Source organism: Triturus cristatus, chromosome 11, assembly GCF_964204655.1.
Source record: "Triturus cristatus chromosome 11, aTriCri1.1, whole genome shotgun sequence".
In the NCBI taxonomy this organism is placed as follows: domain Eukaryota; kingdom Metazoa; phylum Chordata; class Amphibia; order Caudata; family Salamandridae; genus Triturus; species Triturus cristatus.
The window spans coordinates 284,411,858-284,430,980 of NC_140594.1; the positions used below are offsets into that span (position 1 = coordinate 284,411,858).

The following is a 19,123-nucleotide window of genomic DNA, read 5'->3' on the forward strand; positions in this document are numbered from 1 at the left end:
TTGTCTTTGGGGAACCTCTTAAAGTGGTGCAAGATGTATTCGGGCCAGTCAAAGGGTATGGTACGACCTGTGCTACCCTGCAGCAGCCCACTAATCGCGCGCCAATAGATGCCTAACCCAGGACAGCTCCACAGCATGTGCAAGAACCCCGTCCCAAGCTCATTACACCTAGGGCACAATGCATCGTTACTACAATGAAAATACCGGTTGATCAGCTCTGGTGTGAGATAAGCCCTGTGGACAATGAATAACTGGATTTGGCGGAATCGCATGTTTCTGGGGATACGCACGGGACTTTTAAGTATCCTTTCCCACTCCTTATCCACTAGTGGCCGCCCCAGGTCCAGTTCCCATTTGCATGGAAGCGGGCCCAAGACGACAGCCGCATGTTCCCTTAGCGTTGCCGCAAACCAGGTGCCTGCCTCTCTCCACGACGTGTAGGTATTGCATGGTTAGATGCTGGTTGAGCTCCGGGTCATGACCCCCCATTTGGCAGTCAATCTCGCCATCAGGGAGCGGTGCGCCAAAAACCACCGGACGGGAGCCCTTCCTCTGCCACCAGGGTCTCGTATAGTATGAGCTCACCATCCTGGTATAGATGTCAAAGCGTACGAACATCGGCCTCCCACCATTCCACAAGCGCAGGAGCTGTAAGCACCACTAGGGGAACCCTCCAGAGGTATAGCTGGTGCATAAGGGACAGCATTGCGGGTGAGATATAGGGCCCTTCGGTAGCACTTTTATGCCACAGCCAAGAGGAGCGGCATCAGCCGCGTAACTGTAGCAAGAGGATGGAAAAGTCTGGTTATTTGCTCTAACCAGTAAGGCGGCATTGTTCTGGCTGTATCATCCCTGCCCCTATCCGCCAGCCAGCGAGCAACCCATTGCAGTTGAGCGGCCAGATAGTAGTGTTCGAAACAAGGAGAAGCCAGGCCACCCCGATCCGTCGGCAGGAATAATTTTGCAAGCACCAACCTGTGCCTAGCAGTGCCCCAGACAAAGTCCCACAACATCCTATTGAGCCTGCTAAAGAAGGGGGCCGGAATAAATAGCGGCAAATTAACAAAGTAGTACAGGAGGCAGGGAAGCATGACCATTTTGGCGAGCGCCACCCTACCTGTAGTCGTCAGTGGAAGTGTACTCCAAAAGTGCACCTGCGATTTAAGCGCCGTGACCGCCCTTCCTAGGTTCCCATCAAACAAATCAGCTGGGCGACGGTAGGTTTTTATCCCTAGGTATCGGAAGGTGCTCTCTTTCCACTGGACCTGCGTACCGTCAAGACAGTATCCCGGGTCCGCGGTCCCTGCGCTAAAAGCTCAAAGACAGGATTTACCCGCATTCACTCGAGGCCCCGAGATAGTGGCAAAGGTCTGCAGCAGCTGGGCCAGCTGCTCCAGCATGCGCCCCACGTCTCTCACATACACCAACAGGTCGTCAGCATAGAGCGACACCTGATGAACCGTGTCCCCCAGTGGTATACCATCCCCTAGAGTCGCCCGTATAGCCACCGCTAGGGGCTCAATTGCCAGTGCGAACAGCAACGGGGACAGAGGGCACCCCTGCCGAGTGCCCCGGCCGACCGGTACTGCTTCAGAGACGTAGGGAGCCTAGCCGCACACAGACTGTGGGATTCTTGTAGAGCAGGTCGACCATATAGAGGAACCCCATGTCCAACCCATATCGCAACAGCACCGCCGACAGGGAACCCCATTCTAGGCAATCAAACGCCTTTCTCAGATCTAGGATAAGGCATCCCGCTCTGGGCCACTCATGCGTGGCCTCGGCAGCCTCCCTGAAATACCTCCTGAGATTCAACGACATGGACCTCGCAGGGACAGACCCGTTCTGGTCTGCATGTACTAAGTGGGGGACCACTGGTGCCAACCGTTCCTCCAGCACTTTTGCGAGGATTTTATAATCCACGTTAAGCATCGCCAGGGGTCTGTATGATCTTAAAGCCGTGGGGTCTCTGTCTGGTTTAGGCAGGGAGACCAGGAACGCCTCCAGCATTGAAGGGGGCAACGATTATTATTATTATTATTATTATTATTATTATTATTAAGGCGATTTATAAAGCGCACGATTATCAAATAGGTGTCCTGGCGCTAACTACTTCTCCAAAGATAGGGCAGGGGCAGAAAGAAATAATTTCACAAAAAGCCAGGTCTTCAAGGAATTTTTTTAAGCTTAGCAGATTGTTGATGTTTCTTCGATGAAAAGGCAATTTATTCCATAGCTTGGCGGTGCCGAAGGAAAAACTACGCCCGCCCCATCGGGCTTTTTTTATTAAGGGGACTGCGATCAATTTAGCTTCAGATGATCGTAGCAAGCGCGATGGGGAGAACCATTGAAATTGACTTTTTAAATGGTCCGGCCCCTCACCATGTAACGCTTTAAAAACCAAGCAAAGAGCTTTAAACTGAACCCTGTTCTCAACCGGGAGCCAGTGCAGTTTTTGTATCACGTTAGAAATGGGAGCAAATTTGGGGGTACCCGTCAGATGTCTAGCCGCAGCATTTTGAAGCATCTGGAGCTTGTGCAACAGATTTTGCTGTAGATTTAAATACAGGCTATTACAATAATCCAGCCTAGATAAGACCAAGGCCGTAACCACAGTTTTACGGCAATCAAGCGGAAGCAGAATCTTTTTCAATGGTATTAGAATGTACCCTGTTTTGGAGGCTACCGCCTTAACCTGGGCAGCCATAGATAGTTTTACATCTACCAGGAAGTCGAGGTAGCTCTTCCTCCAGTTGCGATCCAATCGTTTGCATGTGCATTTTTGCAATTTTAACTGAGTACCAGGGGGCCAAGGAGAAAACTCTTTTAGGCAAAATAGATTTAGGAGGGGCTAGTTCTTTACACGCCAGTGAGAGCCATCTCGTGTAAGAGGCAGCTGCCTCTTCCGTTCCACATGATCTAAGGGCAGCAGACGAAGTCAATACCTTAAGCAGGATCTCCGCCTCCACCCTATTCCAAGCTCTAGTTTCAATCTGTTCTAACGAATCACTACCTTTAGGCTTGTGAATCTTCATATTGAGATTAAACAGAACCCCAGCATGATCTGACCAAACCAAAGGCAGAAGGCCCATGAAGGATAGCCCTGGAAAGTTGGGAAAAACGCCATCCAAGGTGTGACCCGCTTGATGGGAGGGTCCTTTCACATGCTGAGAAAGCTCTGAGGCTTCTATCAAATCCAATAGTCGGGTTGTCTCTGGGTCATCAGCGAGTTCCAAATAAAAATTGAAATCTCCAAGAATAGTATAAGAATCGCCCAGAAAGGCATCTTCCAGGAGGTTCCCCAGGGAAGGGAAAAACGAGAGACTAGCACCGGGCGGCCTGTATATTAAGGTGCTCTTAAAAGAGTGATGATGTGTTATACTAAGATTAAAAGAGAGGGCTTCACAAGAGGGCAGATTTACAGATTTAAAAGGTCCCCTGAATAGAGTTCTGATAAATAATAGCCAGACCACCTCCCTTCCTATTTGGCCTGTTAAGCACCTCGCATTGGAACTCAGGTGGAGTGGCTTTAACTAGATCTGGACCGGACGCTTCGTCCATCCAGGTTTCCGTAATAAATGTGAGATTGATACCGTTGTCTTCCAACAGATTAGCACATTCAGTACTGTGTTTTACTAGGGACCTGGCGTTAATTAGTATAGAGCTAATAGTCCTAACCGAGGCTCCGGCTAGGCGATCAAGGACCTTCTGAGACCTGACCGGTTCAAACAGCAGCTTGGGGAGCATCGTTCTACAATTTAGGCAGGATCCAGAGGGTATGCTATCCCTTACGTCAGCAACCAAACACCCGCAGGTAGCATTCCTTGACGCACCTCTCAGTCCCAGTAAAGCCTCTCTGGTGTAAACGTATTTCCCAGAATCTCCTGGTGACTCAGCCAGGGGTTTGGGCGCTGAGCGCGACCCGAGCGCGGACGGGCGCAGACGGGCTTGCCTTAGGCGCGCCTTCGGCACACCAGCGGTGCGCCCGCTGCACGCGTCCGCTGCGCGGTCGCGCCAGTGTTTCTCTAAATAGGCAGGCGTCCGCACACTAGACTGTCACCCAGCAATCCCCTCAAGATGGCTGCCACCGCCCGCGAGCACCGCTCCACAGAGTCTGCCTGCTCAACTCGGGATTCGGCGCCAAGGTGAGGAAAGTGTGCCCAAAAACCAACAGTTATTTTCTTAAAAACATGCGAGCAGTAAGTTAAAAAGCCCTATCAACAAAGTACACTTTAATTAAAAGTCTCTGGAAGTGCAGACCCTCCCGTGTGCAAAATAGCTAATTCAGTGTAAGCAGCATACAAGAGCGCCAAGTTCAGGGCCCTCGCAAAACCTCTACCAAGAACGCTTCCCTCCTCTCCCGGCTCAAGCCTCAACGATCCTTCCTCTATCGCTTTGATGTAGAGCGCGTGAAGTAACGGCGCCAAGGACTCACAATACGCTTCATAGTACTCAGCAGGCAAACCATCAGGCCCCGGCGTTTTCCCGGATGCCATGGACTGGATCGCCTCCCCAATTTCCTCTAAGTAGAGAGGTTCATTGAGTGCTTCCTTATGCTCCTCGGAGGCTGTGGGCACTTGGATAGAGTCCAATAACCCCTCTAGAAGGTGCCTGGGTCCAACTCCTTTGGCCTTCTACAACTGCTTATAGTGATCAGTGAGGGCCCGGTGGATTTTGCGCTGTGTATATACTAGCGTCCCGTCCACCCTGCAAATTGCTCCTATTGGGGCACAGTGTTCCTCCTGCCGTATCAACCAAGCCAATAGGCAGCCCGCTCTATCCGCCCTAGCGTGTGTGCCGCATAGTTGTGACATTGGAGCCGCTCCAGAAGCTCCGCATGTTGGGTGTGGAGATCCTCCAACCTGTGCGAATGTCTACCCCCTCCTTCTCCTACCTGCTCATACTATAATAGTTCATCTTCTAAGCGCGCCAGGGAGTCTGAAAGCGTCCTACGTATATTCCACGTGGCCACCAAGCAGTGACCCTGGGCAGCCACTTTGTGGGCATCCCACTCCACTAATGCGTTGCTCGCCGTCCCTTCATTAATGTCAAAATATGCTAAGATAGCCGTATCCAGGGAAGAGCGAAACTCTGAGTCTTCCAGCGCGCTTGGATGAAGTCGCCACGTGGGCACCGGAGAGCGGTCCGCCTCCCAGCTGATCTGAAACTACAGGGGGATATGATCGGAGTGCGTCCGCCCCAGGTATTCTGACTGCGCAATAAGCGGGAGCAATGATTGGGAACCCACTATCCTGTCTAACCAGACATGCAAATCATGTACTGCCGAGTAGTAGGAGTAGATCCTATCCGTCGGGTGGAGGAAGCGCCACAGGTCCTGCAGCGCCCAGTGTGTGAGCCAGTCCCTAAGCACATGCGCGTTGGACTCCGCCACTGTGGCACGGAGGGGGGGAAAAGATCTGTCTAACTGGACATCCAGCACCATATTGAAGTCCCCTCCTAGCAACCAAGGGAGCCCAGCATAGGGGTGCAGGAGCTGCGTCAGCCGCGCTAGAATGGACGGCTGATCCACATTAGGTGCATATAACGATCCCAACAACATCTCTTGAGCATTCAGTTTCCCCCGCACTAGCGTGTACATGCCCTCCCGATCCATCTCCACCTCTTCAAAATTGAAGGGAATGCCCGCCCGCACCCAGATCAGTGTATCAATTGCTCTATTGCTTGCTTATTGTGTTACGTCAAATTCTCCATCCAGTGTCCTCTGAAAGTAATCGAAATTTCGCAAGCACTTGCTTCCATAGGCTCCATACCCTTTCAACACCCAAGAACCTATCCTCTGCCCTTAATGGACAATGGGATAAAGTTATAAAAGAACATCGTCCAACTTGAGTGGCGTAGGGAAATTGTTCTGTTATTATTGCCAAAAAGCATTTGACAGTGGAAAAGAAAGAATACTTAATTGTAGTCCTGATTCTGCATCCTAGGACTTTTCATTTTAGCTATAAAATTAGAACAATTCTCTGCTGTGTGTGTGGACCCTGGAGCCATTTTCATAGATATGTTCTCTATTCATATATGACACAGGGTGTCAGTGTCCATTGATCTTCATGATGAAGAACACCCTGTAATCGCCTATTAACGGCTCAATTATTTTCTGAAAAATCCAATTATGAACCTTAAAAACAGTTTTAAGAGTGGATTGCACCATCTTGTGTGTCGAAAAATTTGAAGTATATCTAAGGGAAGGAAAAACACAATGCATTATACTCGCACCTGCTTCACAGTGCAAGTCCTATTCTCTTGTTCCTGAGTGTAGAATCTCCAAGCACGTGAGGTTTCAATGTCTCTGCTTGCGATTAAAATTTGACAGCAAAATGTATTTTTATCATTTTCCCTCGGTCTTTAACTTCTTTCTGACGAATGAAGTATTTTTTCTTTTTTTTGCTGTTTTCTGACAGGTTTTTTTTTTTTTTAAACTTGCCTTCTTTTCTGGATAGGTGTCCCTCCTGTGGGAGAAAAAAGGATATCTCTATTCCTCACATAGTTTGTGTTGTGTCAGACACACACTCAGTTAAAGAGCTGCGGCATCTGTAAAAAGATGTCCAAAAGAAACATGAAGGTCCATGAAGGCATCAGACTCGGGGAAATGATGCAGGACATGAGGGCGCAGGAGGAAAGAAAGAAACAAAAGAAAACTGGGAAGATCATCCTTTCATGCTCCCTCCAATAAACAGACCACCTTTGACAAGGACTCCGGCAAAGGGAGATTCAGAGAAAGGGGTAATCAAGAAAACACTGACAGCACTATTCTCAATGTCATTCCAGATCGCCGTTAAAGGTATTCGTGTCGACATTGAGAGCCTCGGCCCCTACTTGCTTCTGTCAAAAGCAGGCTTGACGTCTACTACAGGACGTCATGAACACCATATTTAACACATGCGCCCAGAAATATCACCATCTAAGATCATTCGGCATCAAAGACTATCCACCACTACATGTCAACAAAGATGCCGGCTACATCGATGTCTAAACCCAAATAATGTACATCAATATGGCTCTCATCTACGACGTCGAAGACTTCTTGCTCAACGTTGATCCTTTTTTTTTTTTTTTTTTTGAAAACCTTTATTGATATTTCAATCAATTACACGTATGGGCCTACAACCCCCGGGGCCGGCCGCTAAACAGTCAGGATAACAGAAAGCAAGTCTATCACAGTCAGCACCTCGGGGTGCAAAATCTCGACGTTAGCATACTCTCAGTCTCTGAACGGCCCAAGTAGGAGACAAGGATAATAAAGGTTTACATTTTATAATAGAAGAGGATGGAAGGATCAGGCGCCAAACAGTTTCCCAGCAGCGAAAAATGGCAGGCAGAATGATGAACGTAAACAATAAACAGCAGTCTATCTAGGCAATGGCGCTGAAACAGGAAGTTCAGGATGTGAAGGATTGACACGGCCATTTGCGCCTGCGACCCCCCTGCCCCGAGACCCAGGAAACTCCACGGAAATTATGGCACTCCGGAAACAGCAGTGATTAACAACAAAGGAGTTCTACCATGCTGATCCCAGAAAAAGACAGAGAAGAATAAGAGAAGAAAAGGAGGCCATAGAAAAAAGGGGTTAAAGACTAAAGAATCCCCCCCCCCCAACCCCCCACCCTGCACCTCTGCAGATGAGTACGCCCCCCCCCAGCAGTGTGCCTGTCGCCCCTGAACCAGACCCGAAATATAGAAGAAACAGAGAAAAAGAGTAGGAAAAGAACCCCCACCAGACGGGGGGGTAGAGAGAGTATTAATAAACTGGAGGAGGGCCTGTAAAACACGCCCCCGGCTTCTCCCTCCCGCACCCTACGTTTTCCCGCAAAGCATACAATACAGAACACGAAATCGACCCTGTCAAAGTGAAGTAAGGAGCGTTACGCACTTGGTACACTAACAGTTATGCCGTGAGAGCACACAACGCCCGAGCCCGCCCGCCTAGTAGATGACCATCTCTGAAGGGTCAGCCTCATCCTTGGCCACTCTTTGCAAACCCACCCATGCATACCCCTCGTCCCAGTGCCATGTCCAGTGTTACCAGGAAGAAAAGCGTCCAATAAAGATCAGGAAGCGACACACACAAGTAGGGTAGAGGGCTCTGAAGGTCGACACAATCAGCACTACGAAGGGTCGTCTTTCCCAGTGCTGAGCCAGGATTTACACTGCACACCAGGCCCAGGAAGGCGGAATCAGGCAGAGTAGGCGACCGTTGCTTGGATGGCGCCTGAGTCGTCGGAGGCCGCGCACGGGACAAGGCCACCACCCCCCACTCAGGTCCGAAACCTCCAGAACAGACCAGATCCACAGCCAGCTGATCGCACGTTAATATACTGTCCGGAGAGTCCAGGCGTGCACTATTCACAGGGGCGGCCACTACACTGTCCCCTCGTGCGCGGTGTAAGAAGTCCCAGTGTACCTGGGGATAGGCAGGCGGCAACTGTTTCAACGCTGATGTCACTCCATCGAGCTTGCTCCCCAACACACAGGCGCCGTGAACCAAGGTGGAATGAAGGGCACCGAGGGCCTCGAGAAGGTCACCGTACCCCAGTACAGCTCCCGGCGCTTGCTCCGCTACGCTCCTCAGAGGCGCACCCTCCCAATCCTGCTGCAACCCAGTGTACAGGATAGTGGACACTGTCCTACCAAAATGGCCGCTGGGTAGATCCAACCCAGATCGGGACCGGGACTCAGGCCCAAGCGCCTCGGGTTCCATGTCGCTGGAAACAGGGTTCCGGGGGCAGGCAAATGATGTGTCCGGTGTGTGGTCACGGGCCACAGTCGTCCCCACCACGGACCAGCGCCCGCGAAAATCCGGGAGCAGCCCGCGAGAATCGGGGCGAGTTACGGGCGGCGTCCAGGCAGCTCACCGGCGAAGGCTGAGGCAATCACTGGAGAGTCTTGGAGTGGCCACCTCGGGCACGCACCCGTTCCGCTACGCGTAGTGGTAGGAACGACCACGGCGAAACGCAGGCCGACATTCGCACCACTCCGGCAGTCCGACTCCACCCAGTCACCGAAGGCCGCTGGTGTTACACTGCCACCCGGCCACGGCGTCCACTCGAGGTCCCGGCTCCAGGGCTGCACAGGCCGCAAACTTCAGACGGACATTTCTCCGGCGGTACCGCTGCCAGAAACTTCGGGGTCACCCGGTCGGTTGCCGCTCGTGTTCACCAACACGGGCAGATAGCGCAGGCTAAGGATCTCGTGCAGGATATCTGTGCGGGGTGCGGAGGTTCACGGAGCTGGGAGCCTACGCTGCCATCCCGGTCGCCATCTTGGCTCCTCCTAACGTTGATCCTTTTGATGTCAAGGAAGAGTCACTATGGACTTCAAATATTCCATTTCCATGCATGCAAAAAAGATAGTTAGTCACATACAACATCAATAGGCATCAACCTCGCTTCTGCAATCACCACAACTACCATCAGCAGAACAAGAGAGATATTTTTTTTTTGCTATCATTATTTATTTAGAATATAAGAATGAATACAGTTTTCTGACAGAAACCAAATATCAAACATAACATAAGTCAACTCTAGGCCACCATTTGGAAGCAAGTACAACTCATCAGGGTCACTCCAGTAAACCTGCAATTAGAAATGCAGACATCTTGTGTAAATCAAAGTGCACAGTACCTATTTTAATAGCAACCTTCGTTCAAGGCCCTGAATTCCACCTGATCGTCCAAATTTGTCTCCTTCCTCCTTCCATGGTGGTGGTATTGGTGGTGACCCTTCAACAGACCAGCTTGAAGAGCCGGACTGGAGAGAGGACCTGGGTGACGCCAGTGGTCTGGACACTTCCCCAGACCTTGGCCTGCTTTCTCCCCCTACCGTGGCTACAGAGAAGGGAGCGTCTTATGCTGTGGTGGTGTGAAGTTTATAAGGTAAACAGTGGTTCCGTTGGGTGAAAGTATTGCTTTACGCATTAGGCATAGTCAAGCGTTATTCAGATAATATACAATAATTAAACTGTAAGCAACACACAAGACAATTCAAATGCAAAACAAATTCTTTATATATAAATTACGTCATTCATATATGTATGCATCAATATTTTATGAAGGGCCGTCAAGCAATAGTGTGATGACACAAGTGACACAGTGAATAATAAGTGCTCGGTGACAGTGTGCGTGATATGTACAGTAGTTTAAAATCGAGGATATTCGAAAGTGGCCAGGGGGTGTACAATAGTAAAGCTGCGTAATGGAAGAGTTCCTTTTGGCGCAGATTCTATGCGAAGGTCCACATGATAGTCGACGTTTCAACCCTAGTACTGCACTTTTGATAGGTCAGTGCGGGTCTTCATCAGGACTTGAATTAAGCGTGACGGCCTGTGAGTGACAAGAGGACTTGGTCAGGTGTGTTGACATTAAAGAAAGGATCTATGTACTGAGGGTGGTGGACGACTCACCTTAGTAGGAAAGAAATTCAGATTCAAAATAGTCTAAGTCTATGGAGTAGGTAGTCATCCAGCATGAGTCTCAGGATGGAGTTCACTCCAGTGGTCTATCTTGTTGAAGGGCCTGTAAGTAATTACAATCAATGTAAACACAAGAAAAGGCGGGGGTGGGGGTTAACGATCAACGTGAAGAGGGAGCCTGACTTGCTCACCTATGTTGATTCGCTGGGCCCGTAGCATTCGGGGCTCCACCGTTGTATCTAGAATGGTTGTATCTAGAAGATAATAAATAACGGGATGTTAGCGTGAACAAACGCTGCACATAGGCCGGTGAGTGGGTCGAAATAGTGCAGGGTTGGCGCTCACCTATTTACTTGCGAAGTGCTGTCTAGAATCCAGACGCTTCTATTCCCTTAGTGTGGGTAAAGTTGGCTTCTTCAGACAAAATTAACTGTAAAGAAGCAAGAATCAAGTTTGAATTTGAAAGTCTGAGATCAGAAAGGGAGCAAGGTCTGAGATTATACGGGTTTGCTTGGGGAATCCGCAATTACCTCATTCGGAAGAACGGGCAGCAGGCCTGGGGGTCCTGGCTCATCTGGTTGAATCGGCAGTCACGTCTGCAGTGAGTCTGCATAAAAGCCGAGTGTGGCGTGCGCGTGTACGTCGACCGCTGTGAGTTGCTAGGCAACGAGTTGCGCTAGCGCCAATGAACGTAACCGGTCGTCATAAGTTACCGTGGTAACAGAGTAAACAAATACGTCATCTAAGGGAATCCCATGCGCCAATTGCTGAGCAACAAGTGATGCGTGTCGCGAGCGTCAACGAACGTAACTAGTCGTCATATGTTACCGTAGTAACAACGTAAAAAATTACGTCATCTAAGGGAATCCCATGCGCCAATTGCTGAGCAGCAAGTGATGCGTGGCGCGTGCGTCAAGGAACGTAACCAAACATCATATGTTATTACGGTGACCAAGTAAACATTTACTATATGCACACCTATTTTAGCAGTCAGCATGAGATTAAAGTCTCCATACAAGGTTTAAAATGTGCTCGGGTGGGAAGCCGAGGTACAAATAACAAGATTCCAATAATTCGTGCCACATTGTATGGTTCATAGCAGTCATTCACATAACATAAAATAAACAATTTCAGGGAGTGCAAGTTCGTACATATGTAAAGAAATCAGACAGCTCTATGTATACTGAAATTAGGGAGTGCTGCACAAAATGAATCCAAAGTGTGGTGAAGGATTCAGACAGTTCTATAATTTGGTCAACTTTGAGTTGTTTGTCCCACATATGTGAGTCTGCAGGGACATTGGATGGCATAAATAACATGTGAGGCGAACCTGGTGTCATTGCTTAAACCCGACAAAGATTCCACAGAAATGGGCTCCTACAGCCCTGCTTAATGTAGATTACAAGATATTAGCAAAGATCCTGGTGGACAGGCTTGCACAGGTGGTCCCAACACCCTGGTCCATGCAGACCAAAACGGATTTGTACCCTCTCAAAGTACCTCATTAAATCTACGGCGCTTCTTCAGAGTCACAAATGACTCAGTATCTCAATAGATGCACGCAGGCTACATTATACTAGACCTAGAAAAAGCATTTGATTCCCTGGAATGGGAATTCCTATTTGCAGCACTAGAGAGGTTCAACCTAGGCGACTAGTTCATCCAAATGGTCCAGTTAGTTTATATGGAGCCGACGGTCCGATTGAGAGTGGGCTCATACATATCCGATACAATTTTGGTGTGAAGAGGGACCAGGCAAGGATGCCCCTTTTCTCCCCTCCTCTTCTCACTAGCCATAGAGCAACTAGCAGAGACAATTTGCACTAAAATAGGGGAGGGCATTCCATTGGAAGACGGCACACACACGTTATCGCTATATGCGGATGACCTTTTGGTCTATGTCAGAGCCACTAGGAGAATCCCTCAACAACTAGCGCATATCCGACAAGACTTCGCCTCCCTCTCGGGACTGAAAGTTAATATTGCTAAGTCCTGCCTTTATCCTTTTAACGAACCAAACCAAGACCCGGGATACATCCTCAATGGGTTATGCGTACAGTGGAGGGCAGACACATTCCGATACCTAGGCATAAGAGTGTATAGGCAGTCAGACTTGTTCCATGGCAACCTGGGCAGATAGCAGACTGTCATCCGCTCCCAGATGTTGTTCTGGAACACGCTCCCACTTCTAACAGGCAGAGTAGCCCTTACCAAAATGGTGACCCTCCCACAGTTCCTATACTATTTTTTAAATCTGCCAATATATAGCCCCCTCTTTTTCCGCTCGCTAGAGAAGCAGGCTAAAGACTTCATATGGGGCAAAGCTCGGCACCAAGTGGCAGTTAATAAACTATAACTGCCCACAGACCAGGGAGGCCTAGCTGCTCCAAATTTTAAACAGTACTACCTAGCTGCTCAACTGCAATGGTGGCTAGCCGATCGCCAAAGTGACGATACAGCACCCACGTGTCCAACCTACACATTATTGCAGCTGATAAGGTTGTTTCATCCCGGTGCGAGCACAAGACAACTGGAACCATTAATACTCAAAGTGATGTACAGATGCTTCCACAGAAATCTAAATCGAACCCGACACATCACACCATATGTGCCTGCGTTACCATTGGAGAGAACACCCAGGGGGCAAACAACAGTTACAGAGGCCGAACTATGAAGCTGGCATGAGGCGGGTATTCAAAACATGGGAGATTTATACCATGATGACGCTCTAATCCCATACATGACATCAATAGAAAAAGACGAGTTACCCCCAGGTCAATTCCTACTACACCTCTTACAAATAGCCACCCTCAGATTGGGTGAACTAACACATGAGCCTCAAACTCATCTTACCAAACACCACCTACACGTTATGGGACAAGCCAGACACCTCACACGGTGGTTTGCAGCCTCATTAAGGCAACACACAGCAGCTAACCTAACACCACTTCGGCACCACTGGGAGCAAGATATGGGTCACCAACTCGCAGACAGAGAGTGGATCTCAGTGCTAGAAAGCCCAGTGCACAACATGGAGACACTCCATGCACGCAGAGCCAAAGCTGAGAGTATTGCGCTCCACCGGGAGGACACCATGGGTATAGGTGAGACCCTGATTGCCACAAGCTGGGATGTGATGTTGGCTGGACTACTACATATCCACAACACTACCATGGAGGGGTCACCCTCGACTGGTGCTGCAGATTATGAATACACATACAAGAAGCAGGAAAGGCCTAGAGCAATGAGCGAAGCAGCTGCAGTGTGTGACAAATATGTCTGCATTCCAACCAGTACCAATTAGCGAACACATGCCAAAACTGACATTACACGTAACAGCACACAGGATGCATCAGGTGGGGGAATTGTGGGAAAGCTTCTAGCCTGTTCTACAACACCCATTATGTTTTAAGTTGTCCCTCTTACGTTATAATCCGCCTCCGTAGACTACCAGACAATACGCAGCAACAATCTAGAACGCTGGCAAACACTACACAGTAAGACAACATTGTGATTGCATGGGCATAAGTAATAGGCATTTGTATCTCAATTACGGACTGCCTTTCTGTGTGTGTTACAACTGAGAGCCCAGACTGTAACTGTTAATATTTTCAATGCTATATGTTACATTGTCCACTGCATAGCCAACACCAAATATATGACATTAGATATGTTTGTACGGTTGCTGAAACAATAAAAATAAAAAAAATAAAAAAATCGAATAAAAATAGATTAAAAAATAAATAAAGAACTGACATCAGCGCAATGAGGTGGCACCTATATAGGCACCATGCATGTTACTTGTGCGGCGGAAAGCTCCATGCAGAGCTGAACAACGCCACCTACCTGAGCGTAGGTGTTCTGTTCACCAAGAACTTTCGGATCCAGTCTGACGCTTGGGGAATATTCTATGGTAACGAATCTGCATCTAGAAGTCTATCAAATCCTTCAAGCACTGCTTCTTGTGAGAAGGTGCAGAGGGTGAGAAGCCACAGGGGCAGGACCTGCAGATATTGGGAGACCACAGAGCTAGTCATAAATTGCTTGGATTGGAACCACCATCCATGACAGGATTTGGACCACTGGCATTAGAAGCTGAAATCAAAGGACAGGAAGGGCATTCCTTCCGTAAATGTTAGAGCCTTGAAAAAGAAGTCTTAACTGAGACTGGATAAAAGTATGTATATGAAACCTGCACTTGCATCAGATGAGAGCTAGGAGGGTTTTGGCAAAACCAGAGTCGGTTATTTAAGATCTGAGGATTTAAAGATATCTGACGTGTTTCACATGGCATTCACCTTCCCTGGGACAGGAACAGTAAGGAGAAAATAAAGAGGCTATATGACGAGGCCAGCCAGCACCAAAATACCCCTTACAGAGCTGAGACTGGAGCCAAGTTCCGACTATCCAAGATCTAGACAGAGAGGATCGTCCAGCTGATGGTCTTTGGTACGATCAATATAAAAACTAAGGGCAATCTTTGGATCCAAATGTTGGAGCCTCTCATCCTTCTTACAGAGGTGAGGCGGACCAAATAACGTCATAAGAGCAATCACTTGACTAGCATGGAGGGGACTCACTATCTCGGATAGGAAGGCAGCATGCCTCAGGAGAACCAGTCTGTCCTGAAAGAAGGTAGTACACAGTGGATGGACTGAAAGACCCTGAAGTTCGCTCACCCTTGGAACCAATGTAATGGCCACCAAAAAGACCAATCGGAGAGGTCAGCTGTGCATGCGCTCAAAAGTGGAACCCATCAGAAAGGTGGGGACCAGATGCTAGTCCTACTGGCGAATAATGAAAGGAGAAGGCAGAAACATGTTCTGCTAACCTTTCAGAAACCAAGTCACAACAGGTGACAAACAGGGAGGGCTGATTCAGTAACTTAAAAAAATGCCAAGATAGCCGCCAATTAGTCTTTAACAGTGACCGGCGTGAGGCCCTGTTGAGCCAAGGACAACAAAAACAGCAACAACTCAGACAGATGGGCATAAAGTGGGTCACTGTACTTGCCTGAACACTAAGCCACAGATGTGCCCCAACAGCAGGCATATGGACTTTATCGAGGGACACTTGGCTGCAAGAATAATATCTTCGACAACTTCGGGAGGAAGTTCAAAAGTCCTCAGCTGTCACCGCTCAATCAACAAGCATGAAGATGGAGCGTGCACAGGTTGGTGTGCATGACACAACCCTGCTGCTGTGAGGAGAACCTCCCGAAGGAGCCACCTGCTTGGAGGATGGATGCTCAGACCCAAATATTCTGGACAACAAGGTCTCTGTGCCCAGTCCAGAGCCTCTAGGATGACTTGGGCTCTGTCGGCCCTGATCTTCTTGAGGACTCAGGGCAGGATGGTATCTGCGGAAAGGCATACAGAAATCCAGGGTTCCACGCCAAGCGGAATGCATCTTCTAGCGAGAGCCGCTTTGAGAACTCCAACGCGCAGAATTGCTAACACCGGTGGTGAATAACCTAGTGCCATTTCCAAGTGTAAATGACGTTCTTGGTCTGCACAGCATCAACAGCTGAATTTTTCCGACCTGTTGTTCAGTGATCCCGCAAGGTGTGGCATGACTAGGAAAATGTCAAGTTATTTCCAAAAGCGCAAGGGCTGCTGGCACTGGGTCAATGACTCCACCCCAGCCTGCTTGTTGAAGTACCACATGACGGTGGTGGTGTCAGTGAGTACCTGAACCAGCCTCCGTTAGATGGAGATCATGAAGGCTATCAACGCCAAGAGGATGGCCTGCAACTCCAACAAGTTGATGTGGGTTTCTGCCGGAGACCAGAGTCCTCGGATCTCCATCTATCTGAGGTGGCCGCCCCACCGCAGAAGTGGTGCATCAGTTCCACTGTCAACTTTGGAAAAGGGAGCGGGTCTACCACTGACGAGATCATGGTTCAAAAGCCACCACTGCAGATCTCTTGTAATCCATTCCGAACCAGTCAGAGAGATTCCCATAATATTGCGCCCACTGGGACTTCAGATTCCAAGGTGTAGCTTGCATATGCCACCTGGAATGTTTCACTAGCAGGATGCAGGAGGACATCAGACCCAGTATCCTCAGAGTCACTCTCAGGTTTGAGGGTGGATGCAGGAAATTTGTTGGTAAAACCCCTAAAGTTGGGTTGGAGTGGCTCCGGCACCCGGGTTTTCCGTGAAGCATGGCGATGGATTCAGCATTGCTCCGTAGTTGGCGTGTAGGAGTGGGGCCAGGATGTGAGGGGTAATTCTTATGCTTCTTTTGAGGACCTGGAAGGGTGCGGAAAAGTTGAATGGCACTTAGACTTTTTGTCTATTTAGACTTACCGGACGACATCTTGGACTTCGACGAAGACCTGTCTGGGGGACAGCTCCAGGAATGGGCCCTTTGAACTTTCACAGAGCCGAGACGGTCCTTGGGAGTGGGAATAACGCTGACATTTTAGGCACCTAAATTGTGTTGGGTACATTGAGATGCAATCTGAGCAAGCCCCTTGGAGATGTGACCTGACCTCAGCCACCACAAGCAAACCAAGTGGATATCAGTCACAGATACCCGTCTGTGGCATTCCCCACAAGGCTTCTAAGGGGACATATCCCTAGCACAATGGAAACATCAAATACATCAAACATCCTTTATGTCATGGAACATCGCAGGGCTTGGGTCCAAAACGGTCTCTAAGAACTGGAACACCTTTATAGAGCAATATTATATCGGTGTATTTCAGGAAACGTCGTCTGTTGCTCCAGTCTTCTGTCCAGGGTACCTTCATTTTCACACTCCTGCCATTACGGGAAGCAAGGAGCGTCCTTCAGGGGGGCTAACAATATGGATTCGCCAAGGTATCGGCCGCTTGATTCAGGAGCTCCCCTCAGGTAACCCTGATATTCTAGCCATTCGACTGTTGTGCAGTCCGTCTAGCATCTTTGACATTTATAACGTATATGCGAGAGGGGCTAGAGGAGGGAGGAAGTCTAATACTGTAGAGGAACCAGATGAGCTCCTAGGCGCAAGATCAGGCGAATCCTCAGTCATAATTGCAGGTGATTTTAATACCACTTTTGAGCCACTGGACTGGGACGATAGTGACCTCTCAGAGGACTAGGATGCCGTCTGGGGTATTCCTAAATTGGAGTTAGTCCCAATAAAACACTGGACAGAAGCAGGATTGCAACTGAAGACACACTGCTTAGAAAGAGGCCTTAGGGCGGCTTTTGGTAGAACCACTTCGGACAGATTAGGGGCCAACACATTCAATAACGGGTTCCATACTAGTCAAATTGATTATCTCCTTATAGATTTAACCTTATGGCATACCCTAATCGATATGGCCGTTTTAGAACAAGATGAGTGACCATAACCCACTCTCTTCAACTTTTTCTCTTCTGCCATTGGATGAATCTTCCTGTCCTGCTAATTTAGCGTCCACTAGAGACCTAACGGTCAGTAATGACATGAGGAGACTCAAATGGTCTAACATAAGTAGTGATCCAGAGGCATTGTCCATTATCGGTAGGGATGTTGATGAGGCTATTGCTGCACTAGAGGCCCTTTGCCCTAGTGCTCAATCAATAGGGCTCACTACTACAATCCACGCCTCACTATTCGACAAAGTACGGACCCATTTATTTGAAACCTTGTAGTAATAGAAGTTCGTTCAAACAAAATCGACAATCCTGGTATAACAAATAATGCAGTGTTGCACGTAAATCCCATGGGGTAGCTATCAGAACATGAAATTTGAATTTTATTAGGGAAGCTAGGAACACATTTAGAAATGCACAGAGTAAAGCTAAAAGAGAGTGGGATGAGAGAAGGTAGCAGGAATTGAAGGCAGCATGCACAAGAAGCAACCTGCAACATTTTTGGGCACTTGTAAAATGGGGTAGTGGGGAACATCCTCCTCCAACAGAAAATCATGTAGTCCCCAAACCATGGGTAAAACATTTTTGTCAACAGTATTCTTTAGAGGACGTGGAATCCCTGAACCTACACAGAAGGGACCTAGCCATCGGCCAAGCCTAGTATTTGAACCCTCTGAAATAATGGTTGCTCTACATGCCATCACGGGTGGGAAAAGCCCCGGGTATAGATAGTATTCCCGCAGATTTTTTTTTTATACAATAGGGAAAATTGGTGCAGGTATATAACATTGTTAGTAAACGGTCTGGCTCAGGGTGCCCCCATTCCTGATTCGTGGAAGGGGGCTGAGATTATACCTGCTTACAAGAAGGGGGACAGATCACAGCCTGCAAATTATTGGCTCATCAGTCTTATCGATTAGATCCAGACGGTGGTGGCACGCCTTGTCTTGGGAAAGGTTCAGGAATGGGTCGATGATAACAGTATCCTAACTCATCAGAATGGTTTTCGGGTCCACATCAGCACAGTAGATCAAGTTTTTAGATTTATTTTGATATACTGGCGGATAGTAGTGCTAGGTAAAGGCAGTATGTATGCAGTTTTTGTCGATTTAAAATCAGCTTTTGATTTAGTTTCCCGTATTAAATTGTGGGAGGTGCTGCGGGATCTCGGCATGCCGGTCAATTTGCTAGTTTTCTTAGTGTGCCTGCACGAGAGCATATACGGTGGGGTGCACAGGGGGAATTCACCGACCCATTTAGGGATGATAAGGGAGTGCGCCTAGGGTGTGTCCTAGCACCCACGTTGTTCTCCCTTTTTTATTAATGAGGCTGCTAAATTCTTAGCCCAA

The 19,123-nt window shown here is 48.5% G+C and overlaps 1 protein-coding gene across 7 annotated transcripts in view; it reads right to left on the bottom strand.

The window, feature by feature from the left end:
- Positions 1 to 19,123, bottom strand: part of MTMR3 (myotubularin related protein 3) — a 1,575,327-nt gene that overhangs the window by 12,615 nt on the left and 1,543,589 nt on the right. The gene's annotated exons all lie outside the window — the stretch shown is intronic.